Source organism: Bubalus bubalis, chromosome 16, assembly GCF_019923935.1.
Source record: "Bubalus bubalis isolate 160015118507 breed Murrah chromosome 16, NDDB_SH_1, whole genome shotgun sequence".
Classification (NCBI taxonomy): Eukaryota; Metazoa; Chordata; class Mammalia; order Artiodactyla; family Bovidae; genus Bubalus; species Bubalus bubalis.
Genome location: NC_059172.1, coordinates 42,856,382 through 42,878,557, shown reverse-complemented (window position 1 = coordinate 42,878,557; position 22,176 = coordinate 42,856,382). Strand labels below are relative to the sequence as shown.

Sequence of the window (22,176 nt, the reverse complement as noted above, 5' to 3'; positions counted from 1 at the left end):
TTTTGGTGCTTGATTATTTTTTCTTCTGAATGTCAGTCAATTCCATATCTTTGAAAAGAGATAATTCGTTGAATGTTGCCAACCATCACTAACAGGGAAATACAGATCAAACCCACAGCAAGACACCTCACCCCCATTAGGATAATTATTTTCCCAAAACCAGGGCATAGCAAGTGTTAGCAAGGATGTGGAGAATTTGGAACTCTTGAGCACTGTTGGTGGAAGTGTAAAATGGTCCAGGTACAGTGGAAAACAATATGGCGGTTTCTCAAAAAATTAAACAATAACATTACCATATGATCTAGCAGTTCCACTTCTGGATAAATACCCAAAATAATTGAAAGCAGAGTCTCAAGGAGATATTTCTACACCCATGTTTAGAGCAGCATTATCCACAATAGCTAAAAAGGGTAAGTTACCCAAGTGTCCATTGATTAACGAATGGAGAAGGAAAATGTGGTATATACATAAGTGAAACATTGGCCTTAAAAAAGAAGGAAATTTTAAAAAAAGGAAATCTTGTCACATGAATGAACATGAGTTTTAAGCCAACTTTTTCACTCTCCTCTTTCACCTTCATCAAGAGGCTTTTTAGTTCTTCTTCACTTTCTGCCATAAGGGTGGTATCATCTGCATATCTGAGGTTATTGATATTTCTCCAGGCAGTCTTGATTCCAGCTTGTGCTTCATCCAGCCCAGCATTTCTCATGATGTAATCTGCATATAAAAATAAGCAGGGTGACAATATACAGCCTTGATGTACTCCTTTTCCTATTTGGAACCAGTCTATTGTTCCATGTCCAGTTCTAACTGTTGCTTCTTGACCTGCATACAGATTTCTCAAGAGGCAAGTCAGGTGGTCTGGTATTCCAATCCCTTGAAGAATTTTCCACAGTTTGTTGTGGTCCACATGGTCAAAGACTTTGGCGTAATCAATAAAGCAGAAGTAAATATTTTTCTGGAACTCTCTTGCTTTTTTGATGATCCAAGGGATCTTGGTAAATTGATCTCTGGTTCCTCTGCCTTTTCTAAATCCAGCTTGAACATCTGGAAGTTCACGGTTCACATGCTGTTGAAGCCTGGCTTGGAGAATTTTGAGCATTACTTTGCTAACATGTAAGATGAGTGCAATTGTGTGGTAGTTTGAGCATTCTTTGGCATTGCCTTTCTTTGGGATTGGAATGAAAACTGACCTTTTCCAGTCCTGTGGCCACTGATGAGTTCCAAATTTGCTGGCATATTGAGTGCAGCACTTTCACAGCATCATCTTTTAGGATTTGAAATAGCTCAACTGGAATTTCATCACCTGCCCTAGCTTTATTCGTATTGATGCTTTCTAAGGCCCACTTGACTTCACATTCCAGGATGTCTGGCTCTAGGTTGGTGACCACACCGTCGTAATTATATGGGTCATGAAAATCTTTTTTGTATAGTTCTTCTCTGTATTCTTGCCACCTCTCCTTAATATCTTCTGCTTCTGTTAGGTCCATACAATTTCTGTCCTTTTATTGTGTATATCTTTGGATGAAATGTTCCCTTGATACCTCTAATTTTCTTGAAGAGATCTGTAGACTTTCCCATTCTATTGTTTTCCTCTATTTCTTTGCTTTGATTGCTGAGGAAGGCTTTCTTATCTCTCCTTGCTATTTTTTGGAACTCCGCATTCAAATGGGTATATCTTTCCTTTTCTTATTTGCCTTTCACTTCTCTTCTTTTCAGGATTCCTTGGTGGCTCAGATGGTAAAGCGGTAAAGCGTCTGCCTGCAATGCGGGAGACCTGGGTTTGTTGCCCAGGTCAGGAAGATCCCCTGGAGAAGGAAATGGCAACCCACTCCAGTACTCTTGCCTAGAAAATTCCATGGATGGAGGAGCCTGGTGGGCTACGGTCTATGGGGTTGCAAAGAGTTGGACACGACTCAGCGACTTCACTTCACTTCACTTATCTTTTTTTCATAGGTATTTGTAAGGCCTCCTCAGATAACCATTTTGCCTTTTTGCCTTTCTTTTCTTGGGGATGGTCTTGATTCCTGCCTCCTGTACGATGTCACGAACCTACGTCCATAGTTCTTCAGGCACTCTGTCTATCAGATCTAACCCCTTTAACCTATTTGTCACTTCCACTGTATAAATATAAGTATAAAAATAGTTACGTTGAATTAATCTCAAAAACATACAAGCAGCTCATGGAGCTCAATACCAGAAAAATAAGCGACCCAATCAAAAAATGGGCCAAAGAACTAAACAGACATTTCTCCAAAGAAGACATACAGATGACTCATGAACACATGAAAACATGCTCAACATTACTCATCATCAGAGAAGTGCAAATCAAAACCACAATGAGGTACCATCGCATGCTGTTCAGAATGGCTGCTATCAAAAAGTCTACAAACAATAAATGCTGGAGAGGGTGTAGAGAGAAGGGAACCCTCTTACACTGTTGGTGGGAATGCAGACTAGTACAGCCACTAAGGAGAACAGTGTGGAGATTCCTTTAAAAACGAATAGAACTGCCATATGACCCAGCAATCCCACTGCTGTGCATACACACTGAGGAAATCAGAATTGAAAGAGACATGTGTACCCCAATGTTGTTTGCAGTACAGTTTACAACAGCTAGTACATGGAAGCAACCTAGATGTTCATCAGCCAGTGAATGGATAAGATAGTTGTGGTACATATACACAGTGGAATATTACTCAGCTATTAAAAAGAACACATTTGAGTCAGTTCTAATGAGGTGGATGAAACTGTAGCCTATTATACAGAGTGAAGTAAGTCAGAAAGAAACACCAGTACAGTTTATTAACACATATATATGGAATCTAGAAAGATCGTAACAACGACCCTATGTGCAAAGACAGCAAAAGAGACACAGATATAAAAAACAGACCTTTGGACTCTGTGGGAGAAGGCAAGGGTGGGATGATTTGAAAGAATAACATTGAAACATGTATATTACCATTTGTGAAATAGATGACCAGTCCAAGTTTGATGGGTGAAACAGGACTCTCAAAGCCAGTGCACTGGGACAACCCAGAGGGATGGGATGGGGAGGGAGGTGGCGGGGGTGGTTTGGGAAGGAGGGACACCTGTACACCTGTGACTAATTCATGTCGATGTATGGCAAAAAACCACCACAATATTGTAAAGTAATTAGCCTCCAATTAAAATAACTGATTTTAAAAATATATTGGAGAGAGCATGACTGACACAGATTTTGCTACACAAAATTTAAAGAAAAATAGTTAAGATGGCAAATTGTTATATACTTGTACTTTAGTTAAAAAAATCGAAATAGTTTATAAATTGGCCTGCTTGCCAAGATAATAATTTTTATGATTTGGGTTGGGGTCCTGGCATTGAAAAATTTTTAAAGCCTCCCAGGTGATTCTACAGCAGGTTTGGAAACCACTGAAATAAACAGACAAACAAACAAAAAAAAAACGCATAAAAACTTTTTTAGAAAAAGAAATTATAAGACAAGCTGCAAAAGAGATGATGTCATGTGATCTTGTAAATAATTTCTTTCCTGGAAATTAAGTATTGTTTGGTTCACCTACTGTTAAATTCTAACTTACTAAATAATCATTTATTAATTCAGCCATAAGAGTTGAAATCAGAGAACCCTTTTAATAGTAAATTGAAGAAATTTGTAAAAACAAAAGAATCAAGCTGTCTGGTGGATGATTTTCATCAATGCCTACATTATAAGAATTTTTAAATCTACTTTTACATATATATATATATATATAATTAAGTAGTATATATATAATTAACATTTATTTAACCTAAACTTTCGCTTATTTGAAAGAGTAAATGCTATTCAACTAGAATTATATTGTTCTTTTATACTTTCAACAGTTTTTATTACATATATCCATATTGTCACTTTCTAGATTTTCAAAATAAAATTTGTCTCTAGTTTGTTGTTGATACTAGTATTTACACATGAGAATTATAAATGGTGAATATATTTGATGCAAATGGTAAGGGGAGGACCGAGACAATTTTTGTCATTACAAGGTTTTAGAAAGTATGGTGCAAATCAGAGTCTCAGATAAAGGTGACAGACTTCTTCAGTGAAATTTATTAATAGTACAGATATCATTTAAATTTTCTGAGTATGGAATTTCTGCCTTCAGTTCAGTTCAGTCGCTCAGTCGTGTCCGACTCTGTGACCCCATGAATCGCAGCACGCCAGGCCTCCCTGTCCATCACCAACTCCCGGAGTTCACTGAGACTCATGTCCATCGAGTCAGTGATGCCATCCAGCCATCTCATCCTCTGTCGTCCCCTTCTCCTCCTGCCCCCAATCTCTCCCAGCGTCAGAGTCTTTTCCAATGAGTCAACTCTTCACATGAGGTGGCCAAAGTACTGGAGTTTCAGCTTCAGCATCTTTCCTTCCAAAGAAATCCCAGGGCTGATCTCTTTCAGAATGGACTGGTTGGACCTCCTTGCAGTCCAAGGACTCTCAAGAGTCTTCTCCAACACCACAGTTCAAAAGCATCAATTCTTCAGCACTCAGCCTCCTTCACAGTCCAACTCTCACATCCATACATGACCACAGGAAAAACCACAGCCTTGACTAGACAAACCTTTCTTGGCAAAGTAATGTCTCTGCTTTTGAATATGCTATTTAGGTTGGTCATAACTTTCCTTCCAAGGAGTAATCGTCTTTTAATTTCATGGCTGCAATCACCATCTGTAGTGATTTTGGAGCCCCCCAAAATAAAATCTGACACTGTTTCCACTGTTTCCACATTTGTTTCCCATGAAGTGATGGGACCAGATGCCATGAACTTAGTTTTCTGAATGTTGAGCTTTAAGCCAACTTTTTCACTCTCCACTTTCACTTTCATCAAGAGGCTTTTGAGTTCCTCTTCACTTTCTGCTATAAGGGTGGTGTCATCTGCATATCTGAGGTTATTGATATGTCTCCCGGCAATCTTGATTCCAGCTTCTGTTTCTTCCAGTCCAGCGTTTCTCATGATGTACTCTGCATATAAGTTAAATAAGCAGGGTGACAATATACAGCCTTGACGTACTCATATTCCTATTTGGAACCAGTCTGTTGTTCCATGTCCAGTTCTAACTGTTGCTTCCTGACCTGCATACAGATTTCTCAAGAGGCAGATCAGGTGGTCTGGTATTCCCATCTCTTTCAGAATTTTCCACAGTTTAGTGTGATCCACACAGTCAAAGGCTTTGACATTGTCAATAAAGCAGAAATAGATGTTTTTATGGAACTCTCTTGCTTTTTCCATGATCCAGCGGATGTTGGCAATTTGGTCTCTGGTTCCTCTGCTTTTTCTAAAACCAGCTTGAACATCAGGAAGTTCACGGTTCACGTATTGCTGAAGCCTGGCTTGGAGAATTTTGAGCATTACTTTCCTAGCGTGTGAGATGAGTGTAATTGTGCAGTAGTTTGAGCATTCTTTGGGATTGGTTGAAAACTGACCTTTTCCAATCCTGTGGCCACTGCTGAGTTTTCTAAATGTGCTGGCATATTGAGTGCAGCACTTTCACAGCATCATCTTTCAGGATTTGAAATAGCTCAACTGGAATTCCATCACCTCCACTAGCTTTGTTTGTAGTGATGCTTTCTAAGGCCCACTGGACTTCACATTCCAGGATGTCTGGCTCTAGGTCAGTGATCACACCATCGTGATTATCTTGGTCGTGAAGATCTTTTTTGTACAGTTCTTCTGTGTATTCTTGCCACCTCTTCTTAATATCTTCTGCTTCTGTTAGGTCCATACCATTTCTGTCCTTTATCGAAGCCATCTTTGCATGAAATGTTCCCTTGGTATCTCTAATTTTCTTGAAGAGATCTCTAGTCTTTCCCATTCTGTTGTTTTCCTCTATTTCTTTGCATTGATCTCTGAGGAAGGCTTTCTTATCTCTTCTTGCTATTCTTTGGAACTCTGTATTCAGATGCTTTTAAATATATTTAATTTCTGCCTTAAATATATGCAAATATAAAGCTATTTCTTTGAAATCAGTTTGTGTCCTTAGCATTGCAAAATATCTACTGGCAGTATATAAACTTGAAATAGCAGACTGTTCTTTTTTTAGTAACCTTTTTCCTGCAGATGTGACTTTGACAGTTAGGTTTTGTGTGTGTGTGCTCCCAGCGGGTAATCAGCAGTAGAAGTAAAGACAACTGTCATTTGTGAAATGAACTCTGTTCAGTTTAGATAAAGAATGTGTACAGCTGTTTAAATGTAATTTCTGGTATTCGTATAAAATTGTTTGGTTTTTGAAGCTCTTCTAGGTAAATTTTAGAAATAAATTTTTGAGTACTTTAATCATATCACCTCTGATTTTTGGTGGGGGGAGAGAGGAAATATATTTAGTTACTGTTATAAAATGGGAGATGAAAAATTGATGGTAACATTTCCTATATCCTATTTTCACATGACATTAGACAAACAGGATGTATGTTACAATCAAATATTATTTATTACAGAATCTTTGAAATGCTTTGTAAATACTTTATTCTTATATATGTTATAGTGTATACTTTCTGATCACATTTTGAATTTGGTACTAAGGCAGAATTAAGTTGCTTTCTAGGCTAAATAAATTATTCAAATTTTTATTTAAATTTATATTAAAGATTAATATTTCATTGAATAGGAATTTGACCCAGGCTTACCTACATATGTGTATCTGCTTCCAACTCTTATCCTGACACTTGACTTTTTGCATTTTTCCTTTGTTGTGCTTCAGTCTCTGTTGTAATCTGGAATGCAAAAAGAACTTCCGGGAAGGACATAGTAGTACTTTAAAAATGTGCAAATAGGAATAGAGTCATCAGTCAGTGACTAAGGATAGCTGAATTCAATTTTGCTGATGTTTAAATTGTCTAATGTCCTGTCTTTCAGTAAGACCAACATTTGGCATTTAATATCTGGGATTGTGGGTGAGGTGAAAGGAAAGGTGAATTCTAATAATGAATCAAGGCAGGAACTGAAGGAGGCTTTGTTTGTTTCTTTAACTTGTTTTGTAATAAGATCAGCTGTTTCAGTGAATAACCAGGTTGTAGTGACATGAGAAATCGCACGTTGCTTGTGAGATACATAACGACAGAGGAACAGCCAAAATTCTTTTCATTTATCATGAATTCCAGAAAGAGAACTTTTGACCAGAAGTATCACATTCTTTTTTTTTTTTTTAAAGCTAAACAGTATTGGTTCCTTAGGGAATACAGCATTCCAACTTTACTCGAAATCCCAAATGGAATCATATTGCATGATTGTAGTCAGAAAAAAAATGTGTAAATAGCACCCAAGAGAAACTCTTAAGGCTGCTTTACCAAGGTTAAATACAACTTTGTGACTCTAAGCAAGTCCATAACTAATTCTCTCTCTCCTCTCCTCCCAGTAGCCACCCCTAATTTGTATTGGAACTTTAATTCAGAGTTCATAAACTTTTAGTCTAATTGGGAAAGAGGAATGTCAGTGGGTTAACACGCAAGTCACAGAAGTATATAATGCCCCTTTTGTGATTTTATTTTTTATGTAAGTTAAAAAGCAAAGTCGATCAGGGTTTGCTACATACCTTTTGTTTTGCGCTGTACCTCATTTGTCAATACTGAATTGGAGGTGAAGATCACTTAGATGGCTTTTTGTCTAGGTTGAACTATTTATATTTAGCTTTCTAATCTGGACATTTCATTTAATTTCACAGAGGTTTAGTTTCCTATCTCATTAAGTCCTCCTTTTTTTTTTTTTCCTAACAGGATTTCTGTTTTCTAGTGTATAAGAGAAAGGCTGGATGGTATTCCAAGTCTCTTAAGATCTAAGTTAAGAAAAAGCAAAATTTAAGAAATAAATAGCTTAGTATTGTTGATAATTTATATAATAGTGTCTCTAGCTACAGCAGGAGCTGAAAATGAAGTAGATTAAGACTTGAATTGCTTTGAAGGGTAGGGTAGGATTTTACTTGTTAGCAAGAAGAGGATGGGGCGGGGGAAGTGAACAGATTCAGACAGGGTTGTAGGTCAGATGGGGACTTCTTTTACGAGAGTGACCTGACTGAAGCAGAGATTCAAGGGGGTAGAAGTGGAGAAGAATGGAAATTAAAATTGCATAAATTTATGAAGCCAGATAGTGGATGGCCTTGAAAGTTGTATGAAGTGTGTATTTGAATTAAGTAATAAGAAACCATTACAGATTCTTGAACAGGAGAATAACATGACCAAAGACATATTTCAGAAAATTAATCTATCAGTGGTGCTTCATTGGAATGCTTGGAAAAGAATGTATCTGAGTTTTCCCTGATGCATAAATTCTGTCCTGGCATTGGAAATCAGCAATTCTTAAAGAGTTCATGGTTTCCCACTGTGTATAATCATCTTACCTGATATATGACAGTCAGCTTTATTTTTGTATTCTTACTTTCTAATCTTTTTTAGAAAATTTAACGGACACCCAGAGATTAAATTTGAATTAAAATTTAGTCATATTTGATGCTACAAGTACAGATACTTCAACTAATGGTAATACTCAGATGAACAGATATTTTATTTGGGCAATTGTGTTTGTAGTGATTTCATAACTTACTTTTCTGCATGATCACCAGTAGGTTTCTTTTGATGTTATTTGGGAGATCCATCCTGACAATAGAAACATTGAGTGTGATAGATATGTTTTAGAATAGAGATTACATGATGTTTTCATAACACTTGTAGCAGTATTATGTGCCTTGTAGATTTGTATTCTTAGTATTTTTATACTAATCATTGAAGCAATAGAATAAAGCGGGGACTATCATAGGATTTAATATCCAGAATTAGCAGGAAAGAAAAAAAAAACTTATCAGGAACAGAAAAATGTTGGTATACATACTACTAATGAATAATAAATGAGTATGTAGTGTATTTCTGTATGTGCACATAAGGCAACAGCTTTGGGCCTCAGATCTTTATGTATAAAACAAGGGTTATAGTTCTGATTCTGTCATCTTCCCAGGATGTGAGAAACAAAGGAAAGACACTGTATTTTAAGTTTACTTAAAGGACTACATAAACTCGTAACATACTGCCCAAATATATTTATTATCATTATTATTATGATTACTTCTGAAAATACACATCATATATTGTAGCTCTTTATTAAAAAGATGATTTATAGAGTAGATTAGAATCGCCAGTACTTGGGATAGGAGTGTACATTTCAGGAGTTAATTGAATGTTTTTTTATTTAAGAGAAAAACATCTAAAAGAATATTAGATTTATTTGCTCACTGCAGCCAGGAATTCCTGTAATAATGGTGAAGTTATCCATGTCATAATTAAAATAATAACATGAAATAAACACAACGGTTCACACAAACTCTGTATAGATGAACTTCTTTCTCATGTCCCTGGTCAGGGAGCAGTGAAGTTCCTTGGGGCCTGGCAAAAGCAAATGAGCGTGTTTCTGTCCTTTAAGTATGCTTTCATAGCTCAGGGCATTTATGTAAAGTTTAAAAATAAAATAAAATTGAAAAAAAAAAAAACAAAACAAAGATCCAATCAAATAAAGCAACCTCTGCTGAAGGTTATAGACGTTGTAGACTATAGGAAACAAACCTCATGCAGAGAATGAGTAGACACAATAGGTAAGAGAATAAATACAACAAGAGCGAGAGATAGTAGAAAAACCTTGAAGAAACAGTAAAACAAGTCTGAGACTCACAGATACAGAAGACAAACTAGTGGTTACCAAAGTGGAGAGGAAAGTGGGGAGGGGCAAATCGAGCATATGGGATTGAGAGATACAAGCTACTATGTATCACATAGATAAGCAACAAGAATATACTGTATAGCATAGGGAGTTATAGCCATTATCTTGTAAAAACTTATAATGGAGTATAATCTGTAAAAATGTAGAATCACTGTGCTATACAACTGAAACTAATATTGTAAATCAGCTATATTACAACTAAAAATATGTTTTTTAAACCAAGTTCATTTAAAATTATTAGTGATTAATCATTTCCAGTATGGACAACTTGTGTAATAGGAAAGAGGAACAGGGAGATTTGACAGAGACCAAATGCTTAGCAATGAAAAAATACAGTAAATGAAATTAAAATACCAGTGATTTTTATTCAACAAACTTTTGCATTCTTTCTATGTGCTACAAGGTATTTCTTACTGTAGGATAGTATAATTATTTGAAGAGGAAATTAGTTAATTGGAAGAGGGATTTGTGGATACCACCCAGAAAATAGCACAGATACATAAAGAAAAAAATATTTATAAAATGTTAACATGACACACAGAATTAGAGGGTCCAACTTCTAGAAATTTTAGAGCTAGAGGAGAGAGAGAATGAATCAAAGACAATATCTGAAAGGAGGATAAAGGCTGTTAAGTTTTTGAAGATTAAGGAATATCATGAGATTTTAGATTGAAGAAACATACTGTGTTCCAAACAAGGGGCATAAAAATAAGTCCATACTCAGTATGTACCATTTGTTGAGCACTTATTATTCCCCAAGCATGTTCTAAGTTCTTTACATGTATTATATCATTTAATTCCTTCAATAATCTTCAGGAAAAGTATATTTTTATTCCTACTTAAAAATTCAGGAAAACTCAGAGAAGTTAAAACCTTAAGTCCACACAACTTATAAATGATGGAGCCAGTATTTTAACTTTTGCAAATTCCCCTGATAAAACTGGTCAAGAAATGGTAGAAGCAGTACACATTAATAGTGTTAGAAATGTAAAGGGTTTATGTTGAGATTTTTAAAAATTATAATAGCAACTTTGAACAGGTTTAGTCCAAAAATATGAATTCAAAAATTTGAATTAAATTTAGAATTTCTGATTAATTTAGAATTTCTAGTTTTCTAGAAAAATATAAATGACCAAAGTTGACTTAAGGAAATAGAAAATCTAAGAGAACTCTAACCATTAAAGAAATAAATACATTAAAAAAAATGTGTATAAGAAGCATTAGTCTCAGTTATTTTACTTATGAATTTTACCAAAATTTCTATTAGTAAGTTATGTCTGTCTTATACGAAATGTTCCAGAAAGTGACAAATTGAGTGATTTAGCAATTAACACTTATCATCCTGCCTCTAATTTGTGTCTTTCTGCCCCACTGGAAAATAATCATTATGAGAGCAATGATCTTGTCTTATTTACTTGCCAGCTGCATCTTTAGCATTTAGTGGGATACTTGGCATGTGGTATGCTGTCAGTAAATATTTGACTGAAAAATATAGCAATATTTTAATTAAAGTCTTAAATATATTTAGAAATATTTAATAGTCATTCTTTTTTCACCTATCATAATTCTAATAGAGAAATATTAGATGAAACAAGTTGGTCTATATTTTGATTTACTATGATGTATTCTGTGCAAATATTCTTTTAATCAGTTTTAATAAAATACGTGAGATTTTAAAAGCATGCCATTTTGGATGTCTTAATTAACTCAGTGTGTGGAGGAATCCTTTCATGATGTATATGTGTATGAAATCATTGTGTTGTATGCTTTTTAAATATCTTATAATTCTGTTTGTTAATTATACCTAAGTAAAGCTGGGGGGGGATACCACCAATATAGGTTATTATTATAAGCATGTATATTATTATTAGAGAATGATTTGTGTCAGATATGATAGTTCTTGGATGCTTTAAAAAGATAATTTGGTGGAAGAAAAGGTTAAAAAAATCCTCTTCATCTTAAGTATTTAGTTTTTTAAAAATATTTGTCTTTTTTATTTTTGGCTGTGCTGGTTCCTTGCTGCTGTGCACGGGCTTTCTCTAGTCGTGAAGAGCAGGGGCTGCTCTCTAGTTGCAGGGCACAGCCTTCTCATTGCAGTGACTTCTCTTGTTGTGGTTCCGGGGCTGTAGGAGGCGGGCTCAGTGGTTGTGGCACATGGGCTTAGCTGCCCCGTGGAGTGTGAAATCTTCCCAGACCAGGGATCAAACCCGTGTCCCCTGCATTGCAAGGCAGATTCTTAACCATTGGACCATCAGAGAAGCCCCATAAATATACAGTTTTAATGCATTTCTCCTATTTATACTTCATCTTGTTTTCAATATACTTCGTAAGTTTTTACCTTAATAGGAATATTCTCTTATATTCTTTTTCTTTCTTGTACTTTACTATTTAAAGACCTATGTCAGATTTAAATGATTTTGCTTTCCCTCATCCTAACCTCTTCTGTTTATTCTTTTTGCCTGTGTGTTCTGCTTCTTGCATCCTACAAATTTTACTTTCTCTGAAGATATGTTTGCTAATTGCCTTACCAAAGATTGCAGTTATCCTTATCTGATTATAAGTGTTAAATTTACTGTCGGGTTTTTTTGTTTTCCTTTCATGAGTTTAAAAGAAAAGTCAAATATATTTAAGAAGTCAAGGGTTCAATCTTACCATGTATGGAATGTGACATTGTAGTTCATGACTAGTGTCATTCATATCTTATTCCTTGAAATCAGAGATCATCTTTCTGCAATTCAGAGTAACTTTTATGTTGTTCAGATTCAAGTGTGAAATTTAAATGAAACAACTGGTTTCTTCTTAAACCAAAAGGAGTTTTTGTGCTTGGTAGGATTTTTAAATAGTGAAAAGAAAACATCTGTTTTCTTAAGTGCACTTAAGTTAAATTTTTGTTTTTAATTTATTTGTATTTAAAATCCAACCACAATTACTTACTTCCAGAGAGGAATTCTTGGTGAATCTAAGAGTTATTGGCACTACATCAAAATTGTGTATTAAATAAATATGTGTGGGTGTAAAATACTCTGTTCCTGGTACTTTAGAGAATTAGAAATTTTCTCTGATTTGAGTTACTTTACAGTTTTACTGATGCTCATAACATGTGTTCTTGTTTAGCACTTCACACTTACTTTTGATGTATTTAGAAAATCAACCCCATCCTTTAGGTTAAAAAGAAATTATATAATATTTCCTACCTGGAAAAGTTTCTTCCTTTAATTTAGAATTAAAATTTTTGGAATATTCATAGACTATTTCTATGAAATCATGTAAAATTATATTATTAGTAAAATTAAGAATTTAAAATATTCATTTTATATAGGATATCATAATTCTAACTTTTTATTAAATCACTGAAAACATGAGAAGGACCAAAATTGTCAGTTTCATGTGTTTGTGTGTGTGTTTAGATTTTTGTGATGTGCATTGATGCTTGATTAGCTATTTCTTAGTGCATTAAGCAGTTTTCATATGAAATAGTTATTTAAGTCATACCCACTTACAGCTGTTATAACTAATTAGCATGGGCCTTTTCCTGGATAAAATTAAACAGTTCAACGAGATCACCCACTTTCCTGAGTAAATTCTTTCTTTTTTTTTTAATCTTTTTTTAAAGTTTAAATAGGAACTGTTAATTATTTAAAGGATCTCTGTTGGAGGAGAAAGAAAATGTATGTGCCAGAGAAACCATTTTTGTGTGTTTTTAGTTAGTTGAGATCTTAATATAATGTTGGTTGGTTTTTGTGATATTAAATTTCTTGATTTTTGATTTGTGTCATTGGTATTATAAAATGATTTAAAATTTTGAAACCATGCAATTAGATTCAGGTGTATGACTAATTTTATTAAATTTTGCTGTGATTAGTTTATTTCTGTGTAGAATTTTTTCTCAGCTGGTGAAGTCATGGCATTTTAATAAAATTATAGGTGTATTTTTTTATTTTCCAATAATATGCATTGTTTGATAATATCAAAATAAAGTTGTTTTAAAACAGTTTGTTATAATTAGTATGGCTTCTGAACATTGAGAAAAATGGTGGATTATAAATGTTAAATTGATTCTGAGTTACCAGTTACTTTAATGTTCATTGATAATGTAGCAACTGTATGTGTAGTTTGGTTACTTTAGGAATAATTCAATTAATGACTACTTTAAGAGTAGTAGAAGACTCAAAAGATCTGTAGGATTTCCCTTCTGTTGGCTCTAATTTTAGTGTAATTTTAAGTGGCCTCAAAGAAAGCCAGTGAAGAAATGTTTTATTTTTCAAACATATAAAATACATCTGGAAGAATAAATTCACATCTGGTTCATGGATTTCCTCCATGGAGATGATCCAAATTCAGTGTCAAGATTAGAGTTTGTACTCATGGGTTTGCAGAATCTTGTACGGAATTTGAAATATTTTGTTTGGAAGTAGTTGGGGAAACAATTGATTCAGATGTTTGTGTTAGTTCTAATTTTAGATCTTTTTCTCCCTCATTAAAAATGAATATGTTTTGTGCTTCATAATATAAACAAGGTCGTTATAACACAGATTATATTTAAGAAGATATTTGTGTCACCATTCTCAAACATTATGAGTTTTATGAATGAGAGCAATTAAAATTTAAATTGACAGGGCATGATCATTGGTGACCCTTACCTAACAGAAATGTACTTCTTGCACGTAATGGTGTATAGTCTTAGTCTTAACTATACCATCACACTTCATCGGCTCCATTTAGAGTCCTTTTTAAAAATTGTTGTATTTTAAATTCTGCCAAAATGGGCTATATATGCTTAGAATATAATGGTATATATACTCAGTTCCTCCCTCAGCCTCACAATGGCTAAAAAATGTATTTGTGTCTGAATGGAGTCCCTAGAGTAGCATAAAGTAGAAGCATTTATGGGTTCAATCCAAGAAGCATGTGAACTAAAAATAATATTGTCAAACTTTTATGAATTATTTTTCTTATGCATTGAGATTGCCAAACCAAACTGCTAGTCATGTGAATTAAGCGTGATATACTAGAACAAATGGGTGTTGCTCATTAAAGAGGATGTTTGGGTTCTTTTTTTCAAGGATTACATTTACACCCTTTAATGTGATATATTTTTCACATAACATAATAAAGTTTATTTGTACATAAATCTGTAGCTATTGTTTTTATATGTTTTTTAGCTTAGAATTTTCCATGGGATAGAGAATGCATTTTGCATATGTGTCTAATTTAGTGGTTTCTGAACAATATGGCAAGAATTCTTATGTTTCAGCAGATTTTCCAGTGCATCACCAAACTGTAGGTATTATAAGAGTCTAGAAAGGGGCCAGTCATTGAGAATTCTTTCTTTACTCTTTTACTCCCCATTTTAACCCTTCTTCCCACTTAAGTCATTGCCATATGAAATTTTGTTCTTGGCAAATGAGAATGAAAATGGAAATATTAATTTTGGGGGTCATATTTATATTAGTGTTACTGTTAGAAACTGTGGTTTCCTATACTTTTTAAGAATAGCTACCTTAAAAAGTTATCTGTTCTCATTTCCTTTTGCACCCTTCTCGTTGTTTTGTGCTTCCCACTTTTTGTTCCTTGTGTGAATACCACGTTATGGTTACCACGGGAGCTCTGAATGAATGCTTCATTGATACATTTGACTCTTTTCATGTATTACTAATTCACCGGTATGTTGACTTTTCCTGCTGCTGCTGTTTAGTTGCTTCAGCCGTGTCCGACCGACTGTGTGCAACCCTATGGACTGTAGCCTGCCAGGCTCCTCTGTCCATGAGATTCTCCAGGCAAGGGTGCTGGAGTGGGTTGCCACGCCCTCCTCCAGGGGATCTTCCCGACCCAGGGATTGAGCCTCAGTCTCCTGCATTGCAGGCAGATTCTTTACCACTGAGCTACCAGGGAAGCCCTCCTCTTTTTCATATATGTATGTATATATTTAACCTTTACAAGTATTTCTCAAGGGTCTGCCTGGCAGGCAGTGTTCAGAGTACTGATTTTAAGCTGTCTGATTAACCTTTCTTCCATTCCAGGTAGTAGAACTCCTTCTTTAACCTCTGTCATTCATAATTTATAGCTCAATTTGTTCTGGTATTCTTCAATTCTGTATTCATTCCTAACCTCTTTCCCTTTATCTTACTTCAAATTTGTGGTCACTTACTTTGTTCAGTACCATATAATGGCTGTATTTTTGAAAGTCAAATGTCAGTAATGAAGGTGTTCTTATTGCAAATTGTTGCTGTTTTTATTTGCTAAGTTGTGTCCAACTCTTTGCAACCCCGTGGACTGTAGCATGCCAGGCTCCTCTGTTCTCCACTATCTCTTGGAGTTTGCTCAAGTTCACGTCCAGTGAGTCGATGATGCTATCTAACTGTCTCATCGGGTACACTTTAATAGATTTTAACATATGCTTATATCCATGAAGCTATCATCACAAGCAAGATAATGGACATATCTATTACCTCAGAAGTTTTTCTCATGCCTCTTTGTGATCCTTTTTTCTCATTGCCTCCCACCCCCAGACAACCACTGATTTGCTGTCACTGTACATTGATGGCTTGAATGGTGGGCTCCCAAAAGTTATGTCCACATGGAACCTATGAATGTGACCTTATTTGGAAGATGTAATTAAGTTAAGGATCTGGAAATGAGCTCAGCCTAGCTTAGATTTGGCCCTAGATCCAATGATAATTGTCCTTATAAGAGAAAGAAAGGACATAGAGAGGAGAAGGTGATGTAATGGAGTTAGATATTGTAGTGATTCATCTACAAGCCAAGGACTATCAAGTATTACTGGCAGTCATCAGAAGCTAGTCAAGAGGAACAGAACAGATTCTTCCTTGAAGTGTACAGAAGGAACTAACCCTACCAACATGTTGATTTTGGATTTCTCCTTCAGTACTGTGACAGACTAAATTTATTTTGTTTTAAGCCACCAAGTTTGTGATAATTTGTCACAGTATCCCAATGAAGTGGATACAAAATTAGTTTTCATTTTTTAGAATTTTATGTAAATGGAGTCATTCAGTGTGTATTCTTTTTTATCTAGATTCTTTCAGCATACTTATTTTTAGATGCCCTTTGCATGTGTTAATAATTCATTTTATTGCTAAGTATATACACATATGTAGTCTATATATGTATACACATATGTATATATTGACTACAGTTTGTTGATTTATTCACTTGTTGATGAACATTTAGTTATTTCCAAATTTTTCTACTATAAAGTTGCTATGAACATTTGTGTCATCTTTGTGTAGACAGATGATTTTATTCTTCTTGGATAAATTTCTAGATTTTGAATGCTTCAGTATATTTGACTTTATATATGTACACATTTGGAGAAGGCAATGGTAACCCACCCCAGTATTCTTGCCTGGAAAATCCCATGGGCGGAGGACCCTGGTAGGCTGCAGTCCATGGGGTCGCTGAGAGTCGGACATGACTGAGCGACTTCACTTTCACTTTTCACTTTCATGCATTGGAGAAGGAAATGGCAACCCACTCCAGTGTTGCCTCGAGAATCCCAGGGATGGAGAAGCCTGTTGGGCTGCCATTTATGGGGTCACACAGAGTCGGACACAACTTAAGTGACTTAGCAGCAGCATGTACACATTTCGCTTTTTAATAAAACTGCAAAAGTGTTTTTTTGAAAATTCTGTGCCATTTACATTCCCTCAAGTAGTATATGAGAATTCAAGTGCTGCCTCATCTTGACTAGTTCTTGGTAGGGTCAGTCTTTTAAACTTTAACCATTGTACTGTGTGTAGTGACATATCATTATGGTTTTAATTTTTACTTCCCTGATGACTCATACTATTGAGCAATTTTTCACTTGTTCCTTTTCCATCTTTATATCTTATTTGGTGAAATATGTGTTCAAATCTCTTGCCCATTTTTTTTTAAAAATATAAATTTATTTTAATTAGAGGCTAATTACTTTACAATATTGTATTGGTTTTGCCATACATCAACATGCATCCACCATGGGTGTACACGTGTTTCCCATCCTGAACTCCCCTCCCACCTCTCTCCCTATACCATCCCTCTGGGTCATCCCAGTGCACCAGCCCCGAGCATCCTGTATCATGCATTGAACCTGGACTGGTGATTTGTTTCACATATGATATTATACATGTTTCAATGCCATTCTTCCAAATCATCCCACCCTCACCCTCTCCCACAGGGTCCAAAAGACTGTTCTATACATCTGTGTCTCTTTTGCTGTCTTGCATACAGGGTTATCGTTTCCATCTTTCTAAATTCCACATATATGCATTAGTATACTGTATTGGTGTTTTTCTTTCTGGCTTACTTCACTCTGTATAATAGGCTCCAGTTTTGTCCACCTCATTAGAACTGATTCAAATGTATTCTTTTTAATGGCTGAGTGATACTCCATTGTGTATATGTACCACAGCTTTCTTATCCATTTGTCTGCTGATGGGCATCTAGGTTGCTTCCATGTCCTGGCTATTATAAACAGTGCTGCGATGAACATTGGGGTACACGTGTCTCTTTCAATTCTGGTTTCCTTGGTGTGTATGCCCAGCAGTGGGATTGCTGGGTTGTATGGCAGTTCTGTTTCCAGTTTTTTAAGGAATCTCCACACTGTTCTCCATAGTGGCTGTACTAGTCTGCATTCCCACAGTGTAAGAGGCTTCCCTTTTCTCCACACCCTCTCTAGCATTTATTGCTTGTAGACTTTTGGATCGCAGCCATTCTGACTGGTATGAAATGGTACCTCATTGTGGTTTTGATTTGCATTTCTCTGATAATGAGTGATGTTGAGCATCTTTTCATGTGTTTGTTAGCCATCTGTATGTCTTCTTTGGAGAAATGTCTGTTTAGTTCTTTGGCCTATTTTTTGATTGGGTCGTTTATTTTTCTGGAATTGAGCTGCAGGATTTGCTTGTATATTTTTGAGATTAATTCTTTGTCAGTTGCTTCATTTGCTATTATTTTCTCCCATTCTGAAGGCTGTCTTTTCACCTTGCTTATAGTTTCCTTTGTTGTGCAGAAGCTTTTAATTTTAATTAGGTCCCATTTGTTTATTTTTGCTTTTATTTCCAATATTCTGGGAGGTGGGTCATAGAGGATCCTGCTGTGATTTATGTCAGAGAGTGTTTTGCCTATGTTCTCCTCTAGGAGTTTTATTGGAGAAGGCAATGACAACCCACTCCAGTACTCTTGCCTGGAAAATCCCATGGACGGAGGAGCCTGGTAGGCTGCAGTCCATGGGGTCGCTAAGAGTTGGGCACGACTGAGCGACTTCACTTTCACTTTTCACTTTCACACCATGGAGAAGGAAATGGTAACCCACTCCAGTATTCTTGCCTGGAGAATCCCAGGGACAGAGGAGCCTAGTGGGCTGCCATCTATGGGGTCGCAAAGAGTCAGACATGACTGAAGCGACTTAGCAGCAGCAGCAACGGGAGTTTTATAGTTTCTGGTCTTACATTTAGATCTTTAATCCATTTTGAGTTTATTTTTGTGTATGGTGTTAGAAAATGTTCTAGTTTCATTCTTTTACAAGTGGCTGACCAGTTTTCCCAGCACCACTTGTTAAAGATATTGTCTTTTCTCCATTGTATATTCTTGCCTCCTTTGTCAAAGATAAGGTGTCCATAGGTGTGTGGATTTATCTCTGGGCTTTCTACTTTGTTCCATTGCTCTACATTTCTGTCTTTGTGCCAGTACCATACTGTCTTGATGACTGTGGCTTTGTAGTAGAGCCTGAAGTCAGACAAGTTGATTCCTCCAGTTCCATTCTTCTTTCTCAAGATTGCTTTGGCTGGCTATTTGAGGTTTTTTGTATTTCCATACAAATTGTGAAATTATTTGTTCCAGCTCTGTGAAAAATACCATTGGTAGCTTTCTAGGGATTGCATTGAATCTATAGATTGCTTTGGGTAGTATACTCATTTTCACTATATTGATTCTTCCAATCCATGAACATGGTATATTTCTCCATCTATTAGTGTCCTCTTTGATTTCTTTCACCAGTGTTTTATAGTTTTCTATATATAGGTCTTTTGTTTCTTTAGGTAGATATATTCCTAAGTATTTTACTCTTTTCATTGCAATGGTGAATGGAATTATTTCCTTAATTTCTATTTCTGTTTTCTCATTATTAGTGTATAGGAATGCAAGGGATTTCTGTGTGTTAATTTTATATCCTGCCACTTTACTATATTCATTGATTAGTTCTAGTAATTTTCTGGTGGAGTCTTTAGGGTTTTCTATGTAGAGGATCATGTCATCTGCAAACAGTGAGAGTTTTACTTCTTCTTTTCTAATTTGGATTCCTTTTATTTCTTTTTCTGCTCTGATTGCTGTGGCCAAAACTTCCAAAACTGTGTTGAATAGTAGTGGTGAAAGTGGACACCCTTGTCTTGTTCCTGACTTTAGGGGAAATGCTTTCAATTTTTCACCATTGAGGATAATGTTTGCTGTGTGTTTGTCATATATAGCTATTATTATGTTAGGTATGTTCCTTCTATTCCTGCTTTCTGGAGGGCTTTTATCATAAATGGATGTTGAATTTTGTCAAAGGCTTTCTCTGCATCTATTGAGATAATCATATGGCTTTTATTTTTCAATTTGTTAATGTGGTGTATTACATTGATTGATTTGTGGATATATTGAAGAATCCTTGCATCCCTGGGATAAAGCCCACTTGGTCATGATGTATGATCTTTTTAATGTGTTGTTGGATTCCGATTGCTAGAATTTTGTTAAGGATTTTTGCATCTCTGTTCATCAGTGATATTGGGCTGTACTTTTCTTTTTTTGTGGCATCTTTGTCAGGTTTTGGTATTATGGTGATGGTGGCCTCATAGATGAGTTTGAAAGTTTACCTTCCTCTGCAATTTTCTGGAAGAGTTTGAGTAGGATGGGTGTTAGCTCTTCTCTAAATTTTTGGTAGAATTCAGCTGTGAAGCCATCTGGACCTGGGCTTTTGTTTGCTGGAAGATTTCTGATTACAGTTTCAATTTCCATGCTTATGATGGGTCTGTTAAGATTTTCTATTTATTCCTGGTTCAGTTTTGGAAAGTTGTACTTTTCTAAGAATTTGTTCATTTCTTCCAAGTTGTCCATTTTATTGGCATATAATTGCTGATAGTAGTCTCTTATGATGGAGAAAGTGATGGCACCCCACTCCAGTACTCTTGCCTGGAAAATCCCATGGACGGAAGAGCCTGGTGGGCTGCAGTGCATGGGGTTGCAAAGAGTCGGACACGACTGAGTGACTTCACTTTCACTTTTCACTTTCATGCATTGGAGAAGGAAATGGCAACCCGCTCCCGTGTTCTTGCCTGGAGAATCCCAGGGACGGGGGAGCCTGGTGGGCTGCTGTCTAAGGGGTCGCACAGAGTCGGACACAAGTGAAGTGACTTAGCAGCAGTCTCTTATGATCATTTGTATTTCTGTGTTGTCTGTTGTGATCTCTCCATTTTCATTTCTAATTTTATTGATTTGATTTTTCTCCCTTTGTTTCTTGATGAGTCTGGCTAATGGTTGGTCAATTTTATTTATCCTTTCAAAGAACCAGCTTTTGGCTTTGTTGAATTTTGCTATGGTTTCTTTTGTTTCTTTTGCATTTATTTCTGCCCTAATTTTTAAGATTTCTTTCCTTCTACTAACCCTGGGGTTCTTCATTTCTTCCTTTTCTAGTTTCTAGCGCACATAGAACCTTCTCCAGGATAGATCACATCGTGGGCCATAAATCTAGCCTTGGTAAACTCAAAAAAATTGAAATCATTCCAAGCATCTTTTCTGACCACAAATGCAGTAAGATTAGATCTCAATTACAGGAGAAAAACTATTAAAAATTCCAACATATGGAGGCTGAACAACACGCTGCTGAATAACCAACAAATCACAGAAGAAATCAAAAAAGAAATCAAAATATGCATAGAAACGAATGAAAATGAAAACACAACAACCCAAAACCTATGGGACACTATAAAAGCAGTGCTAAGGGGAATGTTCATAGCAATACAGGCATACCTCAAGAAACAAGAAAAAAGTCAAATAAATAACCTATCTCTTGCCCATTTTTAAAATTGGAGGTTTTGTTTTCTTATTATTGAGCTTAGAGATTTATTTGTTTTAAACAATCTATCTGCATACAACTTCTTCACCAGGTACATGATTTATAAATATTTTTCTCTCAATCTGTCATGTCTTTTCATTCCTTTATAAGTATCTTTCAAAGAGCAGAAGTCTGTAATTTTAATCAAGTCCAATATTTATCAGGTTTTAATCAGCCATGTGTGTTATATATCAGAGATGGTAGTCTTTCTGTGCTTTCCTTAACTGTTTGTTTCAGTGGGTTTATTAAAGTATAATTTACATGTAATAAACTATACATATTACAAACTACACATATTTGAAAAGTTTTTGACATATATTATACCATGAAACCACCACAGTGAGGATAATGAAT

At 35.5% G+C, this 22,176-nt stretch overlaps 1 protein-coding gene across 3 annotated transcripts in view; it reads left to right on the top strand.

The window, feature by feature from the left end:
- The window catches only part of SBF2 (SET binding factor 2), a 509,682-nt gene that overhangs the window by 153,399 nt on the left and 334,107 nt on the right, over positions 1-22,176 (top strand). The gene's annotated exons all lie outside the window — the stretch shown is intronic.